The 27,733-nt window shown below is 46.1% G+C and overlaps 1 protein-coding gene and 1 pseudogene across 2 annotated transcripts in view; one reads left to right on the top strand and one right to left on the bottom strand.

Annotated features, from left to right (window-relative positions):
- The window catches only part of LOC309662885 (putative hydrolase PNKD), a 751,075-nt gene that overhangs the window by 294,838 nt on the left and 428,504 nt on the right, over window positions 1-27,733 (top strand). The window lies entirely within an intron of this gene.
- On the bottom strand, window positions 17,784-26,058 carry LOC309662936 (thioredoxin, mitochondrial pseudogene; annotated as a pseudogene). Its single transcript has 2 exons — window positions 26,053-26,058; window positions 17,784-18,510 (listed from the first exon to the last, which is right to left on the bottom strand). The product of its transcript is annotated as a thioredoxin, mitochondrial pseudogene (transcript).

The raw sequence follows: 27,733 nt of genomic DNA on the forward strand, positions 1-27,733 counted from the left end.
CTATAAAAGAATATCTGACTACCTGAACTCAAATTTTATTTTTTCGCTTTTTAAGAAAAATTATTTTTCTCTATTGGAATACTGACATCTGTGCAATTTTAACTCTGGTATACCGTGAACTGAACTTTATTCTTTACAAGGAAAAGACAAAAGTTTGAAATGTATGTTTGAACCAAATTAAATTGCCATTTTTGTATGTTAAATTCATGTGGTTGACCCTAAGACAACTTCTTAGGGCCCAGTGTTTCTGGTTAAGAGAAATTTTTTCCACCCTGTATCAGATTCCATCATGACCCTATGCTTTCACATTTACTCCTAATGTACCCTGTATGCCCATTCTTGAAATTCAACAGCACTAAATCCTAGTTTTACAACAGGTCAAATTTCATTTCTTAGTTTTCCCATTCTATAAAATATACCATTCCTTGACTTTTGAAAAATGCTGAAGCCAGTATTTACTGGAAAACAATTCACTCTGTATTCAGGTTATGCAATGTTTTTGGAAATGTTTACCTATAGCGTGTAGGTTAGCTAAAATCTTTCATCACCCAAGACTTCTCTCTAACCACATGTAAAATGACTACGACTGTTCCCTCACCCAGAAGCCGCATTCTTGAGTATAGAGCTATTTGGTAAAGCACTTGACAGCTGGTAGGGGCTCTCCCAGGGGTAAGTGCTAATTTCTATGCAGAATCTGTAGATTACACCCAGCATCTATCAAGTTAAGGATTAGATCACCTAAAATCTTAACTGTTAGCCACTCACCAGCCTGGCCAGCCTGACACCGTGCCAGCAAGAATACAAAAGATCTAGGAGCCCTTCAGAGACACCTGGTCCCTTGTACACAGGTGCAATCTGTTTGGCTTCTGAGGCAATTTCCACTAGTCCGTTTTAAATGGGTTTGGCAGATGAGATAACATGTACTTCATGTGAAAGAAATGTTATGAATACCAGTTTATGGTTTAGGATCGCTAACATGCAGAAAGAACCAGGAAAGTGAAGTAGTATAGAAATTAAGAGAAATCCAGAGTCAAATGAAAAGAGGTGAATGTTCTGTAAAGAAAAAAAAAAAAAAAAAAAAAGGAACAGGTTAGGTGATTACTTAACTGCTGTGAGGGCAGCTAAATAATTTGAATGTGATTAGAGAAAGTCAGTGACAGCCTCAGAACCTAAGGTCCTCAAGAATATGTCGATCTCTACTTCAAGACCTCAAATTACTCTGCTAGCTTTTTCTTACAACATCTATTCCTTCATCTTACCGTTCTCAATTCTACTGACCTTTACTTCTAGCTCCCCAGATGGTGGCCCTTTATCTCCTCACTGTGGGAACCGACTCTTCCAAACGCAGGGCATCAGTGTTTTGTCCACCTCCCACTGCCCTCTCTCAACAAGGTCATCTCAGCTTCACCCTTTGACTCTCTGCTCGTGTCCAATGTGGCAGTGCTTGATGTTGGTTACTACTATGAGCCATTTCTAAAACACTATCACCAGGTTCCAGGAAATACAGGATTTCTATGGCTCACGGGCTAACTGGCCCCTTGTAATCCCCTTTAATCAACTACTTGAGCCCTCCTGTGTTCCCACAAAGTAGTTGTTCCCAATTTGCTGCACTCACTCCCCTGATCTGCCCACATCCCTAGATGTATCTCCTCAGGCTAGGCAGCAACCCCACCTTCCAAACTCCAAAACTCATTTCATCTGGCATTAGGAATAGATGCCTCACTTCTTAAGGTAACCCCTCTCATCTAAGGGAGAGGATTCCATCCCAACTCTTCAAATCAAATTTCTATATCCAACACCCCCACCACCAGGATGGTGGTGAGGATGGGGCAATTTGACCTTCCTCAGCCCTTGACATGTCCTAGTGTTTCTCAAGATGTGGTCTCCAGACCACCTGCCTCTCATGGGCTGAAAGTCCCTGTAAGAAATGAAGCTTCTCTAAATGCAACGCGGAATCCTAGAACAGATAAAGAACATCAGTGGAAAATCTGGTGAAATCCAAATGAAGTCTGGAGTTAACAGTAGTGCGTTAATGTTGACTTCTTAGTTTAACAAATGTGCTATGATAATATGTTAATATTAGGGCAAAACGGATATATCTTTGCAACTTGTCTGTAAACCTAAAATCATTCTAAAAGTTTACTAAAACAGAACAAAAAGACCTAATTCTTGGATCCCAAATTCATCTCAATTCCTGGAGCTGAAGCCTGGGAATCTACATTTCTAATAGGAAGCCCAAATGATTCTTATGCAGACACAAATTTGAAAACTAGTCTTTCAATTCCCTTTCCATTCCATGCCTGAATGGCTGCTTCCTCCTTGTTTTACTTACCCTAACCTGATTTCATCTTTTAGATCCTCTCAACCCTAAAATATAAGTACTATCATTATCCCCCTTTCACAGATGAGAAAGTATAAGATGCAGTACACAAACGAAGTACTAAGAGCTTAAGTAATTTGTTCAGGATCAACAGCCCATGAATGATGGAGCTGGGAGTTGAATCCCTAATCAGTCTAGCTCCCAAATCTATGCACAGAACCATTCTACTTCCTCTCATTCTGTTGCACGTAAGAGCTCTGTAACTAAATCACTAAAAGAAGCATTATTACCTATTTCTCCAACTTCCTAAGTCCAACAGTGCCCCCCTTTTCCACTGGGGGGAATGAACAATGAGAAAGCATTGGGAAGATGTGCCAACTAGAGACCTGGACGGGTAAGGCACAGTGGCTCTTGCACCAGGATCCAGCTCAACTGCTGTATTCTCTGTTCTCCCAAATGCCCTAACATGTACCAATCTAATAATGCTCATAGTACTCACTTTGATGCTAAATTAATTATCTCAGGTTTACTAAGCATCTGTCCAGATTGTCAGGGAAGTGCCAACTCTAAATCAATTGACAGTTGGCCCTCCGTATCCACAGGTTCTGCATCAGTGGATTCAACCAACCATGGACTGAAAATACTTAGGGAAAAAAATTTCAGAAAGTTACAGAAAGCAAAACTTGAATTTGCTGCACACCACCAACCATTTGCATTATATTTACAACTACTTACTTAGGATTTGTATTTGGTGTTATAAGTAATCTAGACATGACTTAAAGTATAAAGGAGGGTGCGGGGGAAGATGGGAGGATTGTGCGTAGGTTATATGTAAATACTGCACCGTTTTCTATAAGGGACTTGAGCATCCATGGATTTTGGTATGGGGTGGCACGGGGGGGAGGGAGACTACTGGAACCAATGACCCACAAATACAGAGGGAGAACCATATATCCTCTTATCTTAGCTGGGTTCCCTGACTTGTATTTAGACCTTAATACAAAGTTGTGGATCTAACTGCTGAATGATGAAGTTTTGGGAGTTTCTGACTGCAAACCAGACACACACAACAACAGCAGCACTTCTATCCAAATTGCTTCAGTACAGAGTATAGATGGAGGGTTGATAAAATAGAACACAATCTCAGGTAATGTCTCTGTTCTTATGTGTATTTTCCTTCATTTCTTCAAGTGAATCATGAAACAATCACAGGATCAGCAGGAGAAACCTATGAAGTATATTCATTCAGGTAAAACATGTTTTCATTAGTTCTCCTTCTGGTGATTGGAATTTCTTTGATTTTATTATCAATAAAAACGTTGCCACTTATATTCAAAGTACATCCGAGAAATCTGATCATGAAGTTAGAATGCACATACCTCCTTCAGATACTCTTAGAAAACAGTGTCTCTCCATGAAAGCATGAGAAAACTACTTGTACAGCATCTTATTTGCTTTACCATTGCTTTAATGCACTTTAAAATTTAGCTACATTAATTGGGAACAAAGAAACAAAAATAGACATTTCTTTGTTTTTCATAAATAACTACTCTCCATATTTGATAAAAATCTCAAAGCATTATTTTAACTTCCCACAAGTATAATACATACAATTTTTTTTTTCTGAAATAATAAGGTCAGCAAATTAAGTATCTTGGCACTAATATAACCACATACAACTGCTATTCTACTGACTTCCAGGAACAAAACAAAAACAGAAAACTTCTTATCAAGATGCTCTGGGTTTCCTTTTGCTAGTGTTAGGGATCCGGAATTATAATCATCTGCCAGTAATAATTTTATAGATTCTAGTTGATTGTCTACAAATAAAATATCGCTGGCTCTGCTTTGTGAGTTCTGGATTTGACATGACACTAACAATACCGCATGGGACAGGCACTATACACACATGGAAATCAGGAAAAGTACTGAATGCCCTGGACTCGAACTACTGACTCAGTATGTGCCTCACTTGGCTCAGTAATAAATTCACCTGCACCAAACCCGTATCAAAAGTCACTAAATCTCTCATATATATAATATATATTATTTATATACACACCCACAACACATACACACTATACATACAGTTTGTAACAACATGAAGTAATATTGTCTTCAAATGATGTACCACAGACTGAAATAAATCCTGTAATTGTCATCAAGCTGCTAGAAGCTTTTGAGAGTTCTGAGCCAGGTTACTTAGTTACTTTCATCCTGCCTACCCTTCATTCACCCTGCTTTAATGTCTTGGTAGCTTTTTCTTTCAAAACCACCCTCCTCGACCCAGGCGTATTTCTTTCCCAGGATCCCTTGATCGGACTTTGGAGGCACGAGAGGGCATGCAGGGGGAGCAGGAAATCCTCAGCCACTGTACCTCACACCTGCCTAGATTTGTGATGTTCTCTGTCCTGTTGGCCACATTCGGTGTTAGAAAGCAGTTATTCAAGGCTTTGTCCCTCCTACCCCCCTTGGTCTTTCTGTAGAGCACAAAAGTGAAAGAAGCCTCTTTAGCAGGGGTAGCAGTTCATTAAAATATACAACTACATTTCCTAGCTCTGGGGTTCCCATTCTGTACTTGAGACTGCAGGTCGCGGATGCTGTTATTAAGGTGCGGTGTGGGCTCCATGAGGTTTTCTCCTGGCAGCCGGTGTCGGGATTAGTGCAGCCCTAGCCCAGGAGGAAACGGCCTAATGAATACCAACTTGGAAACAGTGGTGTCAGCACGTTATTTAAGCTTGTACATTGCTCACAATTACACACAATACACACACAGGCTTATCACTGGAAATGACTACGAGAAAACATGACAAAGGTTTGCAAGGATAAACCAATAAGGCACCAAGAATACTTATTTTCAGCCAATTTAGACAACTTCAAAGTGTGAGGTTAATAATATAAATTAAAATGACTTCCTAAGTCTTATCAACTGATTTACTGAGAGGTCACATATTAGTTCCTTCTAAATCTTTACCCCCTAATCTGTGATGGGAGACGTTGCTTACAATTGAACCATGAAAGGGACAGCCCAAAAGCTGTACATGTGAAACTAAACTGGGCCTTAAATCCTCACTAAAATCACAGAGCTGGCTGTGAAGAAGCTGCTAAATCACCCCACAACCTTCCAGTTTATAATTGTTTTCATGAGTGTGGATTGTTTGCCTAATAAAAATAAAAATCAGAAGAAAACAGCATATGAGATGGAAATAGGGGGCGACCATAAATAGATGGGCTTCTCTGCCCTGGGTAGCGGGAGGGGTGGCTGAGGTAAGACTTGAGGGAAGCAGGTGGGCTTCATCTTTGAGGGAAGGGAGGGGGAGAGCAGCGGTGAGAACAGAGGCTGAAAACAGAGGCAGCTCTGAGAGTTGGCCTGGACCTAGACCTCCAAATGCATTACCTGTATTGCCTTTCCTTGGCTTAGTATCCTTTGTCTTAACTGTCTTTTTTTTTTTTTTTTAAAGTAAATTGGTTGTTCTTTTTAGGTTTGGTATGTTGCCAAAATGAAAAATAGTTGTTTTAACAGGAAGAATTAAATCACTTCAACCACATCATCCCACAACTTTTAGATACATTCTGCATCATCTTTACACTCCTCCACAAAAAAAAAAAAAAAAGGAAGAGGAAAAACCCAAATTAGTCACAATGACCTAAGGCAGCAGAATAATCTTTGTACTTTCTGGGAAGAAATGTTAACTGAGGGAAGAGGTCAAGGTGATCAGAAAAGTTCCTCATTTGAAAAACAAGAGAGGAACTGGCCCTCAGGCAGGGGATCTATTTCAAGGTTCTAAGAAGCTTCTGAACAAGTAGAGGAATTAGATGTGCAAAAAGTTCTGTAGCTCTGTGTACAAGGTTTTGTCGAATATACTGAAATTTTGATTCAGAGGATGAGTGTGTAAGAGCAGTGCATTTTTATAAACGTGAATAGCTTCTGAAAGTCCATGAAAACTATAACACCAGGCTTCTTTCCACCAGCAAAGTGCTTAAATACACTATGGAAACTATACACTTGTTTACTTAATATCCATAATGTAAAAACTGACCTGGGCTTAAATCTGACTTTTCCAACTTTGGTATAAATGAAGCGCAAATCCCTACACTTGCTGTTTTTCTAGGGAGACATCCTCAAATTTTAATTGTTTTTGCCATTTTAGCTTCTTAAATTTAGTCCCCACTCAGTCCTGGTCACTGGTATTCTGCTGGCCAATGCACTGTCACCCCCTTCCCCAGTAATGGCCTCACACTCTTCTTGAATGAATGGTTAAATAGATTAGGAAAGCAAACAGAATTTTTAACAGTAAAGTATGTATGCGTGGTGTGTGTACGTGTGTATTCATCAATACATAGACTTTCATATATAAATGAGGGAATGGTTCAACAGATTAGAAAAGCAAACAGAATTCTCTAACAGTAAAGTGTGTGCTCATCACTATATAGGCTTTCTCAGAAGAGGAGGAAGAGAAAAATATATTGAGGTGAGGCGGGGGGGAAACAGCTTTCCTTTTGCTACACTGATCCATGTTTTAAAAGCTTATGCAAGGGTGTTATGGGTCTCATTTGTTTTCAGAGGCCGCAGAGGGCAGTGTCTCGATGCTTTTGGAATATCTGGCTGTAATCTAGTCCAAAGTCCAGGGACACTTATTTTCCCCCATCGCTGCCAGTGTGTATTCACAGGACTGCATGGTGCGCGCCCGCCGCCGCGTCCCGCCCGCCGCTCTTCTCCTCCCCTGCAGGGGGATCCGCGCTCCAGCGGACTCCTGGGGGCGGTGGCGGTTCTCCCGGGACGCGCCGGGCTCCGCTCCTCCCCCGCCCTCTAGCACCCTTTGGCCCACCTCCGGCGGGTATTGAACTGCGCGCGGCGGCGGCGGCGGCGCTGGCCGCAGTGGAGTCACGGCCTCGGGCTGACTGGCCTCTCCCGCCCAGCCTGGGTCACCTGCTTCTAATGCCCGCCGGGAGGCTCCGCCCCGGCCCCGCCCCTTACAAAGAGGGTTTGAATTGTTTCCCGCTCCCCCCACCCCTTCCTTCTACTGGAAGAAGGCGGCAAAAAGGCAGGAGGGCCTGAGTTCTTGAGGGACTCAGGACTGCACTTTAGGGCTGAGTCGTTCTTGTGTCCTGGATCCCACTTACACAGACTGGGAGACAAAATTGCAGAATAGCCCTCTTCCTCCTGCTTATCAACAAGACTTTGTGAGAAATAATGAGGAATACGTGTATTAATCCCAGCCTCAAAGTTAAAAGAAATAAATATAAATCTCTTCACAAACATTAAAACCGTTAATAAATATGTTTAAAATGTACTTTACCTCTTTCCTTCCCTGGGATTCTACAGGTGCTTATATTTTTTTGGTTTTTTGGGAACTACTTGGCACTCAGTGTCGGCAAACATCCCAGGGTTGAAAGTAGTGGGAGTTGAAAAGCTATGGAATAGCAATCAAAAAGAAAGGGAAACCCTCAGTGGAAAGTATGCACAGATTGTGAACATGCCAAGAGAGGCTGCCTCATTCTGTGGCCTGGATGCAACATGTGTATTATTGGGGATGGACAAGTGTTGGCTAATAATAAAAATTATTTGAAGTTGGAGAATGTTAATCACTCATGCTGGAATTGAACCAGAATACATGTGTTATTTCACTTGGTTCTGACTCAAAGGATGTTATCTCCTAGTCTGTAAACCTCTCCCTTCTTAATCAACAGGGAGATGTTAGTTTTGCTTGGAGATCTCTAATAATAGTAGTAATAATAGCGGGAAAACTTGGCCAAAAGAAACGTATTTTGCATTGTATAGCTTTTTGTATCATTTGAATTTTTGCTTTTCTGCACATAGTATTTCACTTTAAAGGCAGTTTAAAATATGCTGTTTAACATGTATTAGGCAGGGTGCTACATAATTCATTTCAGTTAGCTCATTTGATCCTCACAACAATCAGATGGAACTGGCATCATAATGGCTTCCTTGAAGTTGCATGTTTAGTCCATGGAAAGGACAGAAATCACAATTTTCTTCTGAGTCATAGTTATTGTTTAACAAACTGGAAAACACTGAATTATTTTTAAAGATGCAATTTTTAAGCAACTAGAACATTGCCAGGCATTCTTAGCTATTAATTCACTCATCTATCCTTCCATCTAGCCAGCCATCCATCCATCCATCCAAAAACACCAAATTTCTGACTTGAAGACACTACTGTTATATTAAACGTGTTGCTACAAAGTGGAATTCATGAGGTTCAACTTAAATTATTGTCCAAGGTGTACTTATTAATTGATGAAAATACGGAGGATCATGCCAAACATTCCATCCAGTAAGACTGTGACATTTTGAAAGTTTTGAAGTATTGGTTTTGGATTTTGTAATCAGAGAATAGTTATTGCATTTCTAATCTTACTATACTTGTATTGATTATACATATTGAGACACTTGAGAGTTCAATGCTATAGGAATGACTGGACAGGTAGCCTCTGTATACTCTTCAGTATCTTGATAATCAAGCCTGGAACAGTGTGCTGCCCATAGATGCCTTTGGTAAATATTTGTGAAATAAATGGATGAATAAATGGCAACTGAGATTAACTTTTTAAACTTTAGCAAGTGGCACTGAATCCTTGGATAAAGCTTACCTTATGAGCTATATATATCTCTGAGGTTGACCCTACCCTGTTAAATGCAGCATGAGTCCAAACCTTGGCTCTTCCTTTACTAGCTGCCACTTTGGACAAGTCACACGACAGCTCCAGGTCCTCTTTCCTCATCTGTAAAGTGGAGTTACCCCTCATAGAGTTGTAGTGAGGGGTAAATGAATTTATATGGTGAAGAGCTTAAAACCATGTCTAGCACCTCATAACTCTATTTAAGTCTGTTATTAGTTTCTACTGGGTTCATGCTATTTTTCTGTTTTCCCACTCTATTTTCTTTTGTGTATCACTTTAATAATGGGGAAGAAGTTACATTTTTTAGATGTACAGGCATACCTCAGAGATATTGTGGGTTTGCTTCCAGACCACTGCAATAAAGGAAATATCACAATAAAGTGAGTCACATGGATTTTTTGGTTTTCCAGTAATGTCTATAAAACTTATGTTTACACTATTCTTCAGTCTATTAAGTGTGCAAGAGCATTCTGTCTTTAAAAAAAGTACATATTTTAATTTAAAAATACTTTATTTCTCAAAAATGCTAACCATCATCTGACAACTCAGGGTTGTCACAAACCTTCAATTTGTGAAAAAGCAAAGTCTGCAAAGCGCAATCAAATGAGGTATGCCTGTACTTTATGTCTGAGCACACTCCCAGCTGTCACCAGCTATCTCTAGCATTTAGATATTAGCTAGATTTTATGCCAAAGCAGGGATCATTTCACTTGCCCTGGATCAAAGTGCGTACACCTGACATCAGCAACCAGCCCGCAAGTGTGCGAGTGTGCACAGGGCTGGCACAGGACAGACACCCACAAGCCAACTTGAAATCCCTCACAGGTATTTCCAGACTAGCTTTTTCCATGTCCTAGAGCATTTCTGATAACTCCTCTTCTCGTCAGATCAGACACCTCTAGATGAGAAACCCAGACACTAATCAGAGGATTAACATGATGAGTCATTTATCCAGGTTCATAATAAGAATGCCTTGTTCACATTATAAGTGGAATCATTCAACTGTAATCTTTAGTCCTCTCCCCTCCTCCACTGTGGTGGCGATTATAGAAAAGTAAGAGCTTCTTTCTTCTTTCCCAGAGGCGATGGAAGCGCTAATCTTTCCCACCCTCAGCAATGGCTCTCAGCTGCACATTACAATCACCTGGGGAGCCTTAAGATCTACTGATGCTTGGGCCCTACTGAATCAGAATCTCTGGCTGACGGACCCAGACATTGTTTCTTGGTTTCGTTTTATTTGTTTCTTTTTGTTGCCGTTTTGTTTTTAGCTCTCCAGGTGATCCTGATTTTCAGCTAGGGTCGAGAGCCACTGACATAGATGGTTTTGTTATTTCCTCAGCACAGCCCCAAACTTGGGCCTAGCTGCATCTTCTGCAGAAAAGGGTTAATCACATCATGATGTAAAATGGAACACCTCGGAAGAAAGTATAGAGAAGTACGTTCTAGTCTAACTGCATGTGAGTCTGTTTGGGCTGAAGGAAAGTACATGTATATGAAGTAAAAAATATGTAACAGAATTGTGGTACAGTGATGGCACAGTCAACAACAATGGTGGCCGTAACAGTAACTGATGGGTATTGGGCATTTCCAATGTGCATGCACTGTGCTAAGCATTTTACATATATAATCTCTTTTACTCCCAAGAATCCTGTGAGGTTGATATTATCAACCCCATTTTATAGATTAAGAATCTGAGGTTCAGAAAGTAACTTGCTACACAACGGCACACACCTTCCAACTTGGGTTTTCCTCGCTCCAAAGGCTATGCTGCCATTGATTGCAGGCCTCGTTGTAGGCCCAGCAGTAGAGGGTCCTGAAAACCACCAGATGGTAACTCTTGAGATAAGCAACTTCCCTTGTTCCTTATCATCCTTTTCCTGGGGATCAGGTCAAATTTTCAATTCTGGTGTGGCCTCTTGTGTGGGGGACTAAAGTACGGAAAAGCTGAGGGCTCTGGATTCATCTAGAATCCAGTATAAGTCTAGAGCCACTTGTTCTTTGGGCTTTGCCGACCAGGCATGAGGTGGGGCACCCTTTAGACTAGATTTCAGGACCTGTCTGGTATCTTGGCAGAGGGAGCTTCAGTTCGGTAAATATTGATGCTGCACATGCTGTGAGCCAAACACTGGTGCCAGGGGTGCAAAGATAAAGAGGCATGGGCTTACCAGGCAGGACGTGGTGGGAGCACAGAGGAAGCACCTGGCCCAACCTGGTGGCTCAGGGAAGACCCAGGCTGTGCCTGGAAGGCTGAATATGAATTAGGTGATCTATGAGTCAGGGTTTAGTACAGGAAGAAACCACTCTAGGTGTTTCAAACAGAGAAATATTTAATACTGAGAATCAAACAGAGGCTTACAAAATTGATGAGCTGGAGGGGCAGAAGTCAGGGGGGTACCCCTGGGCTATTGAGTTCATGGGCCTACCACAGTAGCTATGTTCCAGAAGTTGGGATGGTGCTGCAGCAAGGGCGCTTCACACCCATGAAACTGGTGACTAGACACTGAAACAGGACATGGAGTCCAACAGCATTAAATGCCTCTTAACATTATTGCTCAAACCTTGCTGGCCAACAGCAACAGCAACAGAATGATGCCTTCTCCTTGCATCTGCCTCCAAATCTTACACAAGTGCACCTGATTGACTGAACTTATTTCAGATCAAGACCCTAGCTGCAAGGGAGTCTGAAAAAAGTAGTTTGGCAGTTTGCCATCTCTTCAAGCAAATTACTAGAAGGATAGAATGGACGCTGGAGAGGCAATCACTAGTATCCACTATAGGTAAGGAAACTGAGAAGGACTTCCTAGACAGAGGAATCAGCACAAGTAATGGGCACAAGGCCATGAAAGAGCACGATTCAAGTGGTGAACAGCTGGGCATGGCTATGCTATCAGAAGCATGTGAATCAAGGTTTTTACCTGAAAGTGCACTCACGTCTAATCAACATATTTTTGATTAATTAGATTCGTATGTACACTGTACACATGACACTCTTTCCTATTGATACAGCGCTTGATGTATTCAACTGACTACTAGTGCAGAGGAGAAAGGAAAGGAGCAAAAAGCATGAAAAAGAATAAATAAAATTGTTAGGTAATAGTCATCCACAAAGAAAACAGAACATTAACCTTCCCCAAGCCTAATGTTGCAAACACTGTTGATTATGTGCCGAGGAGTCATCTCCCCTTTTTCCTTCCTAACAAAACCCCCGTTATTTGTTTTGTTCTGTTTTGTGGGGGAATCCACCCTTTTCTGCATAGCCCTGTGCTTCAGGAGAGGCAGGAGCTTCAGGTCAAGCCCCAAGGAGTAACACGTGATTAGTCTAACTGCTCGTGTTTCTCCCCTTCTTCTTATCAGCGTTTAGGTTACATACATGCATGGGACACAGTTCTAGCCAATAAGGCGTGGTGTGGGGGCCAGTGTGAGGTAAGTCTGTCAGGGGCTTATGGGAAAGCTCTTACTCCAAAGGAGAAGCAGTCCTCTCCCCTGCTGGGTATTGTTTTGTCTGCCTGTGATGCCTACCACTGTGGGCACCATCTTGCAACCACAAAGGAGCTAAGTTGACCCAGTGAAGAAGGATGGCATTGAGGCTGCCTGAACTGTTGGCCTCCAGACTTGTTGTTATGTGATACGATACGCTGCTTATTTTTTAATACATTTGAGTCCCTGTTTTCTTTCACTTGCAACCAAGAACATTGTAACTACTACTTGCAGTCTGTACACTTAGGATGAGATCTGCCCACTTAAACTTGGCTAATGAAGTCTCTGGAGGAGATTTAAGGAGAAAAATTTATGCCCTTTTTTTTCCACCAGAAAAATTGTTGTTTATCCTTCAAGAGCATTCAAGACCCACTCAAATGTCATTTCTGTCAAGCTGAGTGCTTTGTTATTGCCTGTACTCCCACAGCCCTCCCACTACTTCTCTATTACAGCACTTTACTCATGTACTCTTTCAGCAAATATTTATTGAGTGCCTATTTGGGGCTTGGTAGTGTTTTAGGCACAGGGGTTACAGTAGGAAACTAAATGCATGGAGATTCCAATCTAGTAGAAGACAGACAATGAATGAAAAAATTTTAATGTGATGACTCTTATCAAAGGGAAAAAAAAAGAATTCTTGTAAAAGAGGGGGAAATAACTACCTTGAAATTTATTTTATTGTACTGTGATTCTCTGTTCATATGTCAGTTTTTTCCACTAGATTGTGTGTTCTTGTAACCTCACATCACCCACCACTTCCCTGGGGGATTGCATTTTCCAAAGATGGCTGCGAAAACCTCTCCCATCCCACAGGTTTTTCTGCAATGTGATCTTGCCATTCCCCATAGGGGAGGGATGTAGGCGGTCCTAAGTCTCCTCCTCTTGAATCTCAGTGGGCTTGTGACGGTTTTGACCCATGGACTGTGTTGGAAGTGATGCTCTAAAACTTCCATGGATAGGTCATAAAAGGCCGTGTAGTTTCTACCTGGGTCTCTTGGGACACTTGTTTTTTGGAAGTGCTTTTTCTTGGGACACTCCCTCTTGACACCTACATATAGATGCTCCACTTGACAGTCCCAGCTGAGTGAGCCTTCAAGTCATCCCAGGTTAGGTAAAGAAGCTTCCAGATGATTCCAGCCCCCAACCTCAAGTCATTCCTAGTTGTTCAAGTCTTCCCAACTGAGGCCCCAGATATCATGAATCAGAGACAAGCCATCCCTGCTGTGCCCTCTCCAAATTCCTGATCCACCGTATCCATGTGCATAATAAAATGCCTGTTGGTTCACACCACTACTTTGGAGTGGTTTGTTACACAGCAGCAATGACTGGAACCCCCCAGATCTGCCTTTCTGTGAAATTTTAATCCAGTAGACAACTTTTTTTCTTTTCACCTGACCCAGTTGGTGATCAACTTATGCACTGAAGCTTGAGAACTTTCATCCATCTTACTTTCATCCCATTGAGTGTCGCTGTTGATGATATGCATGTGAAATGTCTAATCTTTTAAAACACAAATCTTCACCATTGATCTTAATATCCTGCTGCAGTGAGTTCCCCAGTTCAATTGTGTGTAGTGGGGAAAAAGTGCCTCCTTTTATCCATTTTAAACATGCTTCCTTTTCATCTCATCTTGTCCTCTTGCTCTTCCCCAAGTAAAGTGATTTCCATTTTGTGGGTACCTAGACACAGAGAACTGAGTTGAGACAATAATCTTTCTTTGGTTACCCAGAAGGCCTCGGGCGTGCTGCGACGGGGAGCAGTGGATTTTAGCTGGTGACTTAAAGGTGGTGGAACACTGTATTCTAATTAGTCACAAGTTTAGTTCCAAGCTTTCAAAAAATAGTCTAGATTCTGCAAGACACAGTAGGTGTCCTCTTGTGGTGCTGGGAAGTAGAGCACAGTAGAGAGGGAAGAGCATTGGCCAGTACATAGGCAATCCGGATTCAAGTCTCGTCTTGTGAGCCAGCTGTGTGCCCTTGGGCATAACACTTAGCCTCTCTGGACCTCATTCTCCTCAACTATAGAGTGAAGAGATTCAACCAGAGGGTTCTGGAGCACCCTTTTGCCTCTAACTTTGTATGAATTCTATGTATTTGCCAGTCATTTTGAAACATCTACTACATAAATCCACGGGAAGGAAAAGTTTGTATTCCAAACAGTTTGCCATTTTAGCTTCAAAGTGGAGTTGGAGAGAGCCACCACTCCCCCCTAACAAATTTTCTAGTTTTTAGAAAACTAATGTTATCGTTTTCCAAAAACACAATCCAAATTAGGCTTCAATTACCAAAAATATATCCTGCTGTGACTGTTAAGTGACAGGTCTTGCAACCTGAGTCCTTTTAGTTTGGGGGTGCACCCCAGGGCTCCCATCAGCCTTGCTTTCATGAGCCTATCAATTCTCACGGTGCCATTGCTCGATGTTTGCATGGGGACAACTCCATTCTAAGTGATGAGAGTGAATGGATGGGGTGAACTGCTGCTGCATATGGCCACCTTGGGGAGGAAAAAGAATATTGTCCCAGTGAGCAGTCCAGTAGGAACTATTCAAGGGAATCTCTAGAAATCTGAAATCTCTTCCCAATTCTTTCTCCCCCTACAGAAGAAAAAAGGCAGTTACCATGTGGGACTTGGGGAAAGCATTCAGTCTCACTCAACCTGGACTCATTTCACTAATTTTCTGGTCTGCTTAATATTTCTTCAACAGTTGTGATTCTTAGAACTTCGTGGGCTCTAACCCACTTCTTAAGCTCTGCATCCTGTTTTGTCTTACTGAATTTTCTCTTTCCAATCCCAGGTGGGTGGGGGAAATGCTTCTCATCTCTGATTTTAAAATTCATTCCAGAATCTCCACTATTGAAGTGCTACCATGCATTGAGAGGACAGATTGCTTTCACTGTTGGCTTAACAAACTCTATCAATAGCAACAAGTAGCATGACGAGGTTCTACTCAACAGAAACTTACTTGTAAGGTTAAGAAAACCCCTGCGGTCCTTAGACAAAACTTCAGGTAACAAGTAGGAGAATAACAGCAGTAAAAGTAATAAAAAATATATCTAGTGTTTAGAAGAGCTTTTTGAAAATATTCTAAAGAAGAACCCTCCCACACTTCCCTTAATAAGATATCTCATATGTGATCACACATATCCACTTCCTTATCATCAGTATCATATGCGAGGATGTTTTGACGTTTTTGTGAAGGCTTTCAAGGAAGGCTTGAAAACAACACAGCAGCATCTATAATGCATAATACTGTCAGTTGTATCAATGGGAAAACTGAAGATCATGTAGGATGAATCACTTGGTTATTATTTGCTTGTTTAAGTTATTTGGGTAAAACAAGTCAGAAGTGTCGCTTGTTTCTTAGAGCGGTGCTACCCCTGCGAGGCTGCCTTCATGTGCTCAGTGACTCCTTGATTGTAGCTAAAAGGGGGACCCAGGGTTCCACACACCACATTCTGTTCCCCCTTCTGTCATTCCTGCTCACACTCTAGTGGGGGGATGAGTTTGAAGGCTTGTTGTCTTCAAAACCCTTCTGTCTATGTGGGCTATGCTGCATCATTGCTTGTTGCCCAAAGGCGCTCTGCAAAGATAATTTACTGCCTAAGAAAGTGGTATATACAGAACTGGTCAAGCCATGGGTTGCACTTTTTACAAAATTAATAAACAATTTTTTAAAGCAGTTTTAGGTTTACAGAAAATTGAGCAGATAGGGCTTCCCTGGTGGTGCAGTGGTTAACAATCCTCCTGCCAATGCAGGGGACACGGGTTTGATCCCTGGTCTGGGAAGATCCCACATGCCACAGAGCAACTAAGCCCATGTGCCACAACTACTGAGCTTGCGCTCTAGAGCCCGTGAGCCACAACTACTGAGCCCGCGTGCCACAACTACTGAAGCCTGTGCGCCTAGAGCCTGTGCTCCACAACAAGAGAAGCCACCACAATGAGAAGCCTGTGCACCATAACAAAGAGTGGCCCCGCTCACCACAACTAGAGAAAGCCCGCGTGCAGCAACGAAGACCCAACACAGCCAAAAATAAAGAAATAAAGAAATAAAGTAAAATAAAATTTAAAAAAAGAAAATTGAGCAGATAGTACAGAGAGTTTCCATATATCCTCTCCTTTTCCCACTCACAGTTTCTCCTTAGTGCGGTTCTTAGTTCTCTCTTAGTTCTCTTGCCTTAGTGCAGTTACAATTTAGTACAATTGATGAACCAATATTCATATACCATTACTAACTAAAGTCCATAGTTTGCATTAGGATTCGCTCTTTGTGTTATACAGTTCCGTAGGTTTTGACAAATAATGTCATGTGTCCATCAATACGGTATCCTACAGAATAGTTTCACTGCCTTAAATATCTCCTGTGTTTCACCTAATCATCACTTCCTCACCCCGCCTTGACCCTTGACCCCTGACTATCACATCTCTTTACTTTCTTTCCCAGAATGTCATATCGTTGGAGTCATTCAGTATGCAGCCTTTTCAGATTGGCTTCTTTTATTTAGCAATATGCACTTAAGGTTCCTTCGTGTCTTTTCATGGCTTGATAACTCATTTCATTTTTTTTTTTTTAATATCCTCTTTTTTTTAGAAGAAGAAATTACAAATAACAAAACATTAGCAAAATGAGTAGAAAGTACAGCGACTTCTCATATACTCCCCCTGCCCTCACACATGCACAGCCTTCCCCATCATCAACATCCCACACCAGAGTGGTACATTTGTTACAATAAATGGACCTACATTGACACATCGTTATCACCAACGACCGTGGATTGTATTAGGGTCTGCTGTTGGTACTGTATTCTATGGGTTGTTTTTGTTTTGTAATTAATTAATTAATTTATTTATGGCTGTGTTGGGTCTTCGTTTCTGTGCGAGGGCTTTCTCTAGTTGCGGCGAGCGGGGGCCACTCTTCATCGCGGTGCGCGGGCCTCTCACTATCGCGGCCTCTCTTGTTGCGGAGCACAGGCTCCAGACGCGCAGGCTCAGTAATTGTGGCTCACGGGCCCAGTTGCTCCGCGGCATGTGGGATCTTCCCAGACCAGGGCTCAAACCCGTGTCCCCTGCATTAGCAGGCAGATTCTCAACCACTGCGCCACCAGGGAAGCCCTGGGTTTCTTTTTTGCTTCTTCTGTTTTTTTTTTTTGTTTTTTTTTTTTACAAAACAGCAGCAGGAAAGAAAAATGCAGGAGGCAGATGAGCCAGGCACCGGGGTTCAGATCAGAAGGGAGCAGGGAGACCAAGCTGTTACTGCAGGCTGGCCCCGGAACTCTGTCCCAGCATCCTGGGAGCACGGCAACAAGCCCTAGAAGGAGCAGAGAGTGGGTGAGGAGACGGCTGTCCCAGCTCGGTGGCGGCACCGCTCCTTGGGCGGCCACCCTGGCGGTCAGCCAGGTTGGGAGCACTTGAGGCTCCTGTGTTTGGAGGCCTGGTCTCCAAAGCACGGACCCACAGGGGCCAGGCAGAGGAAGGAGGTAGGAAGGGCCGGCACAGAAGGGCTATGAGTTCTATCTGGGTCCCCCGGGACCACGGGGCCCAGGTGGGCAGGGGCAGTCAGGACGCTTCCCTGCTTGTCAGACAATCAGCTTCTTCAGGAAGGCCTCCAGCTGGTCCTCATCCTTGATGCCCACAAACTTGTCCACCACATCCCCATTCTTGATGGCCAGCACGGTGGGCACAGCTGATACCTCATACTCTATGGCGAGGTCTGTGTGGTCATCAATATCCGCCTTGGCCATCACCACCTTTCCATGCTGCTTGGCCACCACCTTCTCTAACCTTGGCCCCAGGATCTTGCAGGGACCACATCACTGTGCATGGAAATCCACAACCACTGGTGTCTCACTGTTGACAACTCAGTCTTGAAAGTCTGGTCCATCCTGGATGTTAAAGGTCATTGTACAGACTCTGGTGGTGTATATTGACTGGGCTTGGCTGGGTGTTACTGTTAGGTTATTAGGACTGCGCTGTGGGGTCTGCAGGGCCCTGGAGGCAAGGGGCGCCCACTGACTCTGAGAGGGCTTCCTGCAGATTATGGAGGCCAGGAACCTCCCCAGGAGAAGTCGCTAAGCCATCTCCCTGCAGCGAGAGCAGAGGGGTGCACAACGCGGCCCTCCCCACCGGTCAAGGGCACTTCTGTTCCCTATTCATTTCTTTACTCACTGCCTGCCATCCAGGCACACATCCCCAGTCACCCAGTTGCCGCAGCCAATGGTATTTGTAGCTTTCCTGCCCCACGGACAACACTGGACAATTGTGAATGGAGCATCTACTGGCCAGGTACTGTGCTAGGTGCTCTGCTCCAGAAATGAGAAGCAGATGTGATCCCTACCCTCATGGGACTCACGTGATCAGTCATTCCTAATTAATACTCAGGTCCCTTGATTGCCACTGCTCCCTTTGGCAGGTTTACTTAAATGCCACTTAAATCTCCCTATTTTTGAAGACCTCTTCTTTCCTTCCCTTCCTTCTCTTCCTTCCTTCTTGCTTTCCTTCTTCCCCTCCTTCCTTCCTTCTTTCCTTCCTTCCTTTCTTCCTTTCCTTATTATACATGTCTTCTCAAGGCAATCACTTCTATACCTACAGCTTCAATTACTTTGTGTATACTCTAATGACAACACAATTTTAAATGTTGTTTTCATTTACCAGTTTTTTTTTTTGTTTGTTTTTCTTTTTTGGTTTATTCCTAGGTATTTTATTCTTTTTGTTGCAATGGTAAATGGCAGTGTTTCCATAATTTCTCTTTCAGATTTTTCATCATTAGTGTATAGGAATGCAAGAGATTTCTGTGCATTCATTTTGTATCCTGCAGCGTTACCATATTCATTAATTAGCTCTAGCAGTTTTCTGGTGGCAGTTTTAGGATTCTCTATGTATAGCATCATGTCTTCCGCAAACAGTGACAGTTTTACTTCTTCTTTTCCAATTTGTATTCCTTTTATTTCTTTTTCTTCTCTGATTGCCGTGGCTAGGACTTCCAGAACTATGTTGAATAATAGTGGTGAGAGTGGACATCCTTGTCTCATTCCTGATCTTAGAGGAAATGCTTTCAGTTTTTCACCATTGAGAATGATGTTTGCTGTGGGTTTGTCATATATGGCCTTTATTATGTTGAGGTAGGTTCCCTCTATGCCCACTTTCTGGAGAGTTTTTATCATAAATGGGTGTTGAATTTTGTCAAAATAAACACTCTTCATCGCGGTGCGTGGGCCTCTCACTATCGCGGCCTCTCTTGTTGTGGAGCACAGGCTGCAGACGCGCAGGCTCAGCAATTGTGGCTCACGGGCCTAGTCGCTCCGCGGCATGTGGGATCTTCCCAGACCAGGGCTCGAACCCGTGTCCCCTGCATTGGCAGGCAGATTCTCAACCACTGCGCCACCAGGGAAGCACGTATTACTTATCTGGATGAGTAAGTTTTTGGCATCCCCTTAAAGTCATCTCACTCTAGGGTCCCGGCCCATGAGCCATGGGAGGGGGTCCATGGTGGTGGCATGGATGAGTCTAGGTAGGCAGAAGGGCCATAGAGAGTCATGGGATGCAGCTTGCACTTCCTCCCTTGGCAGGAAGGTCCCAGGGAGAGATTGCAGGGGGTCCATGAACATGGATGGGGAAAACCTCTGCAGTTAACCCAAATTGAGCTTTTCTGACAACTATGACTATAGAGGAGATGACAGTAGCATTAACTGTATCTTTGATTTGTTACCAATTTGTCACCAAGAGAAGTCTGATGTATTTTCAGAGCAGGTTAGAGTCGAAGCAGATTTTATTTGTACCCACCACTACTTTGAAATGACAGAAGTTATTAGTACCACCTCTAGAGCTTATGATTGGAAGTACTGAGAAAGAAGCACATGTATTATGACATTGGAATTTCTTTTTTTAATTTAACTATATTTTTACAGAATCGAGTTTCCTTGTAATCTTATGTATATTATTTTATGTATTTATGCAGTGGTAATCAATATAGTCAGTAACTTGCCAAAGAAGGTCTGGGGCGTAGAAGTGCTTACAAACCCCCTCCTCTCAATCCTTTAACCTCTTGGGCCAAGTCTTTTACTCTGAGCATTGGAGATAAAAATCCCTGCCCTCCAGTATTACTGGGAGGATCAAATTCGACACTGTGCACGAACATCCCCATGCCCAATGTGAGGTGTTTTCAGTATTCAAAGGATGTGAAGTGAATGTGACATTCCAAATAGAAAAGAAACAGCAATAACTCACATGCATTTGCTGCTCGTGCTGCCATAACAAAGCACCGAAGATTGGGTGGTTTAAATAACAGAAATTTATTAGGACTTCCCTGGCGGTCCAGCGGTTAAGACTCTGCACTCCCAATGCAGGTGGCACGGGGTCGATCCCTGATCGGGGAGCTAAGATCCTGCACTCGGCGTAGCCAAAAAGAATGAGAAACAAACAGAACTTATTTTCTCACAGTCTTGGAGGCTGGAAGTTCAAGTCAAGGTGTCGGCAGGGTGGGTTTCTCCCGAGTCCTCCCTCCTTGCTGTGTCTTCACACGGTCTTCCCTCTGTGCATGTCTGTGTCCCAGTCTCCTCTTCTTATAAGGACACCAGTCAGATTGGATAAGGAAGGGTCACCCTAATGACTGCATTTGATTTATTTACTACTTTAAAGGCCGTCTTTCCAAAAATAGTCGCATGCTAAGGTGCTGGGGGTTAGGACTTCAACATATGAATTTGAGGCGGGAGACACAATTCATCCTATCTTGAAAAAAAGACTGGATGCCTACCCAGGTCAAGGGGAGCAGAAGGGGCGACCACCCACCTCATCTCACATCCACGGCAGGCAGGTGATGGAAATCTCTGTCCTCACTCCTGTTTACTTCTCCAAGTGCGTTCACCACGTGCTACCACCTGATACAACCATCTCCCTTTGTAGTTTCGGTTCCAGTCTCCCTGAGGAAAAGTAGAAGCAAGCCCCAAAGCAAACCTCGGCCAGAGGGTTGTAAGTGAAGTTGGCGAGCATACCCCTCTTCTTTGTTTCATACGAGAAGCTTGTGGCAGATGCTTCCTCACAGCTGAGACATGCTCTGCAAACATCACCGAGAGGCCACTGCGGCATGGAGCACACGACTCCTGGACTCGCAGGCCTTTCTGAGTAGGCCAGTCATGCAAACAAATATTGGCCTATGTGTTAGGAGCCGTTAGATGGGCCTCGATGAAATTACATATTGGATTCCATGAAAACTGGGCAGTAATTCTCACGAGAAGTTTAACACCTCTTCCTACTGTCTTTTTTTTTTTTTTTTAAATAATAGACTTTTTTTTAAAGAGCAGTTTTAGATGTACAGAACGGTTTAGCATATAGTACAGAGAGTTCCCAATTTTCCTCCTCCCACACACCATTTCCAGTGTTAACATCTTTTGTGTAACAGTAGTACATTTGTTACAATGAATGAATCAATATTGATAAAATCCACAGCTGACATTGGAGTTCACTTCCGTTTCTGTACAGGTCTACCTGTTTGGACAAATGCAAAATGTCATGTATCTGCCACTACAGTATCATGCAGAATCCATTGACTGCCCTGAAAATCCCTTGTGTTCCCCATATGCGTCCCTTCTTTCCCATCCCCAGAACCCCTGGCAACCACTGATCTTTTCAGTTTTGCCTTTTCTAGAATGCCGTAGAGTTGGACTCATACAGTATGTAGACTTTTCAGATTGGCCTCTTTCACTTAGTGATAGGCATTTAAAGTTCCTCCTTGTCTTCCCATGCCTTGATAGCTCATTTCTTTTTATTGCAGAATGATATTCTATTGTGTGGATGTGCCACAGTTTGTTTATCCATTCACCTACTGAGGACCATCTTGGTTGCTTTCGGTGTTTGGTGAGTAAAACTGTTGAACATTCCTGTGCGGGTTTTTGTGCAGACATAAGTTTTCAACTTAGTTGGGTAAACACCTAGGAGCATGGTTGCTGGATCGTATGTTTTGCTTTGTAAGAGACTGCCAAACTGTCTTCCAAAGTGGTCTTACGTTTCGCATTCCCACCAGCAACGCGGAAGAGTTCCTGTTGCTCAGCACCCTGTTAGCATTTGATTTTTTGCCGAGCTGCGTGGCTTGTGGGATCTTAGTCCCAAGACCAGGGACAGAACACAGCCCTGGCAATGAAAGCGCCAAGTCCTAACCCCTGAATTGCCAGGGAATTCCCCATATTTTGTCTTAATGTGCGTTTTCATTGTGATATGTGATATTCTGCATCTTTTCATATGCTTGTTTGCCATCTGTATATCTCTTTGGTGAGTTTTTTTTTCCCAGATCTTTTGCCCATTTTTATTCTGTATTGTTTTCTTATTGTTGAGTTTTGAGAGTTCTTTGCATATTTTGGATATAATCCTTTATCAGATATGGATTTTGCAAATATATCTCCCAGTCTGTGGTTTGTCTTTTCATTAACAGTGTCTTTTGCAGAGCAGAAGTTTTTAATTTCAGTAAGTCCAATTCATCAGTTTTTTTTTGTTCACGGATCATGTTTTTGGTGTTGTATCTAAAAACTCACTGCTAAACCCAAGGTCGTCTAGATTTTCTCCTACATTATCTTCTAGGAGTTTTATGTTTTTGCTTTTGACTTTTAGGCCCATGATCAATTTTAAGTTAGTTTCCGTGAAAAGCCTTGAGGTCTGGGCTAGATTAATTTTTTTGTTTGTTTTGTCTATGGATGTCTGTTGTTCCAGCACCATTTGTTAAAAAGGATATTCTTTCTCCATTGAAATACCTTTGCTCTTTTGTCAAAAATTAGTTGACTATATTTGTGTGGGTTCCTGCTGCCTTTTTATTAAACATTTGGCTACTGTTTAGGGGGAATACTGATAGCATTTGTTGCGAGCGGATTCTTGTATTCCAGCCCCCTGCAGTCAGCAACCAAAAATACTTGTTTGGAATATAGATATTGTGCAGTGGATACCTGTGTAGATCGTTGCTGCTCACGGCCTCCAAATTAACCTTTATACTTTTGTCAGAACGCACTAGCTCCTTTCCTGCTCTACTTTAATGTGCTTTTTCTCCTCTTTTCTTACACCATTCGAAAAATCTGCAAAACAGATGAAATAAAATAGTCTAATTTAACACGTTCCTACCACCCGTCTAGCATTCAGAAGGTGGAATTTCTCGGTGTTATTAGGATAAATGTAGGGGGTCGCGTTTCCTGTCTGAGGTCTTACAGAGTCCCTGGGGGCTCCTAGGAGTCTGTGGTAAAAGTGCTCGACTCCTTACTTGCAAGAAGATCGTTGGGATTATTGGGACACGATCAAACAGGCAAGATGGATTCCAAGCTCCCTCGCATTGTTAGCTACGGAAGACCAGCTGTAAAAAAAGTGGTCACACCGGGTCCTAGTTTGGAAGCGAGGATTTCCACCACTTTCTCATACTTTAAATGATTGGCGTCTGCCAAGTAATCAAAACATACCAAGGAACCTTTTCATGGTGTTCAGTTCGGAATTTCCAAGCGGCTAAGGACAAGCACGGCTGGCAAGCCAGAGGGCCAGTTTGGCTGCGCGGCTACTCGAGAGTGTGCGGTAGCCGGGGGCCGTGTCCCAGTAAAGGCGAGAGCTGTAATGCTGTCAACTTGTTATTTACTTTCCAAATCTGAATGACTGAGCAAGGCGAAAGGAGAATCAATCAACCACAATGTGACCCTACAGGCGGAAAAAACGCAGCGCTCCCATCAGCAGGCGGTGGGGGAAGGGAAGCACGTGTAACCCGGGCAGGGTTGCATCAGGAGCTCGCTCGGGTTTTCTGTTGCCCCCCTGGTTTTTCGATTGCCTGTTAATACCTCAGCATCAGTCCTCACAAGCCCAGGGAGCCCGGGAGCAACGACGGGCAAGCTCAAGGGAAGGTCCCACCACGTCCTTTTGGGGGGCCTTGAATGGCAACTGATACAAAATAAGGCAAAATCTATTCTGCTGATTCACAATTATGGAGACTGTGTAAGTGTATCTTTTATTGATGTGCTCTAATAATAATGTGCAGCAACCGTCGTTTTACATCACTGACGTTTCACAGCAATATTTGGCAGCATAATTTTTAGTCTGCCTTTTTGATGGAGGACCAGCCCCTTAAACACTCACTTCGGGCCCCCTCTCTGCACAACCAGTACAGCAAATGGCCCGGTGTCCCAGCAAGGAGCAAGTGAGGTGCCAGTGTAAAACGCTGAGTGTGTACTGGGCTCTTGGGGCGAAGCTCCTTATACGCCAAAGGGAGGGGCAAACTTATTCTAAAATATTCGGCAAAGCAGACACCCAAGGTGCCGGCGGGTGGGTGCAGATGTTTGTTTAAGTGAACTCAGGCCTCGAGTGGGGGGCAGTTGTCGCCAAGCAGGAGGGGAGGCAGGAGCGCTGGGGCCTCGGGTTCACCAGAGCTGGGCCGAGCGAGCTGCGGCAACCTTAGCACTTGGCTGGGGCCCGAGGCCCGACGCCTCCGGGCGGGGGCGGGGGTGAGAAGGCCCGAGCGCCCGGCTTCTTCCCCCTGCCCCCGCCGGGAGCCTCCACCCCGCTGGGCCCGAGTTTCTTTCTCCCCACGCACTGCCGGCTCTTCACTGGAGGCATTTTGCAAAGGTTGAGGCTCCCCCCTGGGCCCCCACTTTTCCGGGGAGGGGAGGAGACCATTGGGGTGCCCTGCCGGCCGCCGATTTTGAGGGAGCGGCGTCCTCAGGCAGGTTGCAGGGGTTCTGCTAGGGCAGCTGGGCGGCTGCTTCTTGGAGGTGGGGGAGGGTAACAGAGCGGTGGCCCGGTTCCCCCCTCCCCTGGAAACCGCGGTGCTGGTGACCGGGCTCCTGTCCCCTCCTGGCTGGGTCCGGGCCTGGGACGGGGTGGGCACAGGCCTGCGTCTCCTTCCGCCCGCATGGAGGCCACGAGGAAGGGACGGGGTTCGGATACACTAGGGAGACCCGGGTTCCCTTCAGCCACCCCGGGCGCGGCGGGGAGAGCAGAGTCAGGGGTGAGGGACGGGGGAGGGTTGCAGGTTCCCCCGCCGTGGGGACGGGGCGGCTCAGGACGCGAGTCTTCCCTGGAGCCCTGGGGGAGGGGCTGTGTTGGGGGCGGACTCTCCCCCTCTTGGCTGTGGGGGAGGGCAGGCCTGGTGGCCTCACCCTCCGTGGGGGAGGGACCGGCTTGGGACGCGCCCCTCCCCCCCGGGCGTGTGGGTGGGGGGTGTGTCGGGGGGGAGGACTCGGGCTCCCGTTCCCCGGCGGTGGGGGAGGGTGCGGGCTGGGGGCCGTGGGGGGAGGGGCCGGCCCGGCGGCGGAGGCGGCCTCCCTGGCAGTCCTCCCGGCCGGGGTCGGCGCGCTGGCGGCCGCTCCCCCCGGAGGTCACTGCCCGTGCGGGTCCCTCCTGCCGTCCCGCCCTCTGCCGCCGCCACCGCTCTCGCCCCAGCCCCCCCCATCCCCCCGCACTCTCTGCGCTCGGGAGCGAGGTGGCGCCAGCGCCGCCGCCCCGCCGGCGCCGCCGCCGCCGCCGCCCCGCCGCCGCCGCCGCCGCCGCCGCCGCCGCCGCCGCCGCCGCCGCCGCCCCCTCGGCCGCCATTCGGCCGCCATTCGGCCGCCATTCGGCCGCCATTCGGCCGCCATTCGGCCGCCATTCGGCCGCCATTCGGCCGCCATTCGGCCGCCATTCGGCATCCGAAACTTTCCAGCGCCCGCGCCTCTCGGGGACTCGGCTGCGGCGGGGCGGGGGCGGCCCGGGGGCGGCGCGCGGCTGCTCCGGGTGCCGGGCCCTCCTCGGCCGCGGCACGGCCCGGGCTCGGCGACGGCCGGCCGGAGGGAGGTTCGGGGCGGCGGCGCCGCCGCAAGTTGCGCTGCTCGCGGCGAGGTGAGTGCGCGGGGCTCGGCCGGCCGGCTGGCCGGGCGCGGGGTGGGGCGGGGGGGAACGCCAACTTGTCCCGCATGGGGGCCGGCGGTTCCCTCCCTCCGGGATCAGGCCGGCGGCCTGGGGCGCCCGCACGCTCCGTCCGCCTCCGGGGCTTTGGAGGGGCAGGTCCCCAAGTGTCTCTCGGGCTTGGGCTGGGGTGCGGCGCGCTCCCTGCAGGCTGCACAATACCCCGTTTTGGCTGCTCCCCAAAGTGCCGGCGCGTTGGGGGCGGGCGGAGGCTGGGGGGCTCCTTTGTTTCGGGGCGGGGGAGGCGGCCGGCAAGTTTGGGGAAGCGCTCGATTTGTCCCCCGGTGCCCCTTTGTCTGCCCAACCCGGGGTTGGCTGGACGGACGTGCGCCGCCGCGGGATCCCCCGTGGGGGGAGGGGAGCCCCATTCATCCCCGGGCGCGGGCCGGCCAGCCCCGGGCCGGCTGGAAGCGCGGCGGCGCGGGCCCTGGGCGGCTCAGTTCTTGAGCCGCAGAAACCGTCAAGGAAGTCGGGAGCTCCCCAGCCCGGGCGAGGAGTGCGGGCTGGGGGCGACTTCGGCGGACGGGGGGCGTCCCTGGTCGGGCCGGGTCTGCGGAGAGCGGCCTGGGGAGGCTGCAGACCTGTTGCTCCCGGGCTGGGGGGAGGGGTGCCCCCAGATTCGCGTCCTGGGCGCTGCTCCCCAGGGGGACCTTGCCCACGGGGGCCGGTGTTCGGAACGGGGTGGGGCGCGCCTTCGGGGGTCGCCGGAGGTCGCCGGGTCCTTGACAGTTGGGGGCTGCCAGAGGCCCGCGGGCGCTGGGTTAGGGCCTGCCCTTCACGTGCGCTGTCCGTGCGCGGTGAGGCCCGCGCGGGGGCTCGTTCTTAGCACGGCCTCGCATTCTCCGAGCCCCTCGCTTTGGAAATTCCACAAAGTTAGAGTCGGAGGTGGGGTGTTTTTTTTTTTTTTCCTTCTTTCTTTTCTGTCGCTGACGTTGTAGAGCAGAACCCCAAAAGAAACAGAAACCCATGCCCTATTCCTTGTGCCACGGTTTCTGCTTTGCTTTGTCACATGTGGTTTGACCTGACTGCTGGATGTTTTTCTCTCCAGGCGCGCCGCCTGGGTCCCTGGGTTAACCTGAAAGGGGAGGGGCGGGACTCCAGCCTGGGAGGGGGAGGGGAGCGCCACTCTTCCGTCCTGAACGGTGGCCTCGGTGTAGGAAATTGCCCAGGACGATTTTATGAAAAGTTTACAACTAGTCATTCCTAGGAAAGACGCGATGGGTGGGAGGGGGGCGCGAATGTTGAGTATGGAACAGTTGAGACGTGAAGATGACTCTTTTATGTTTAGGGATGTTAATATCTCAAACGTACGGCAGATTTTCGTGGAAAACCCCCCAGCTGGATGATGAATCCAGGGATGAAAGTTGAAGTGCATCACTTGACCCACTTATTAAGATAGCC

This window comes from Balaenoptera physalus (assembly GCF_965194825.1).
Source record: "Balaenoptera physalus genome assembly, chromosome: 6".
Classification (NCBI taxonomy): Eukaryota; Metazoa; Chordata; class Mammalia; order Artiodactyla; family Balaenopteridae; genus Balaenoptera; species Balaenoptera physalus.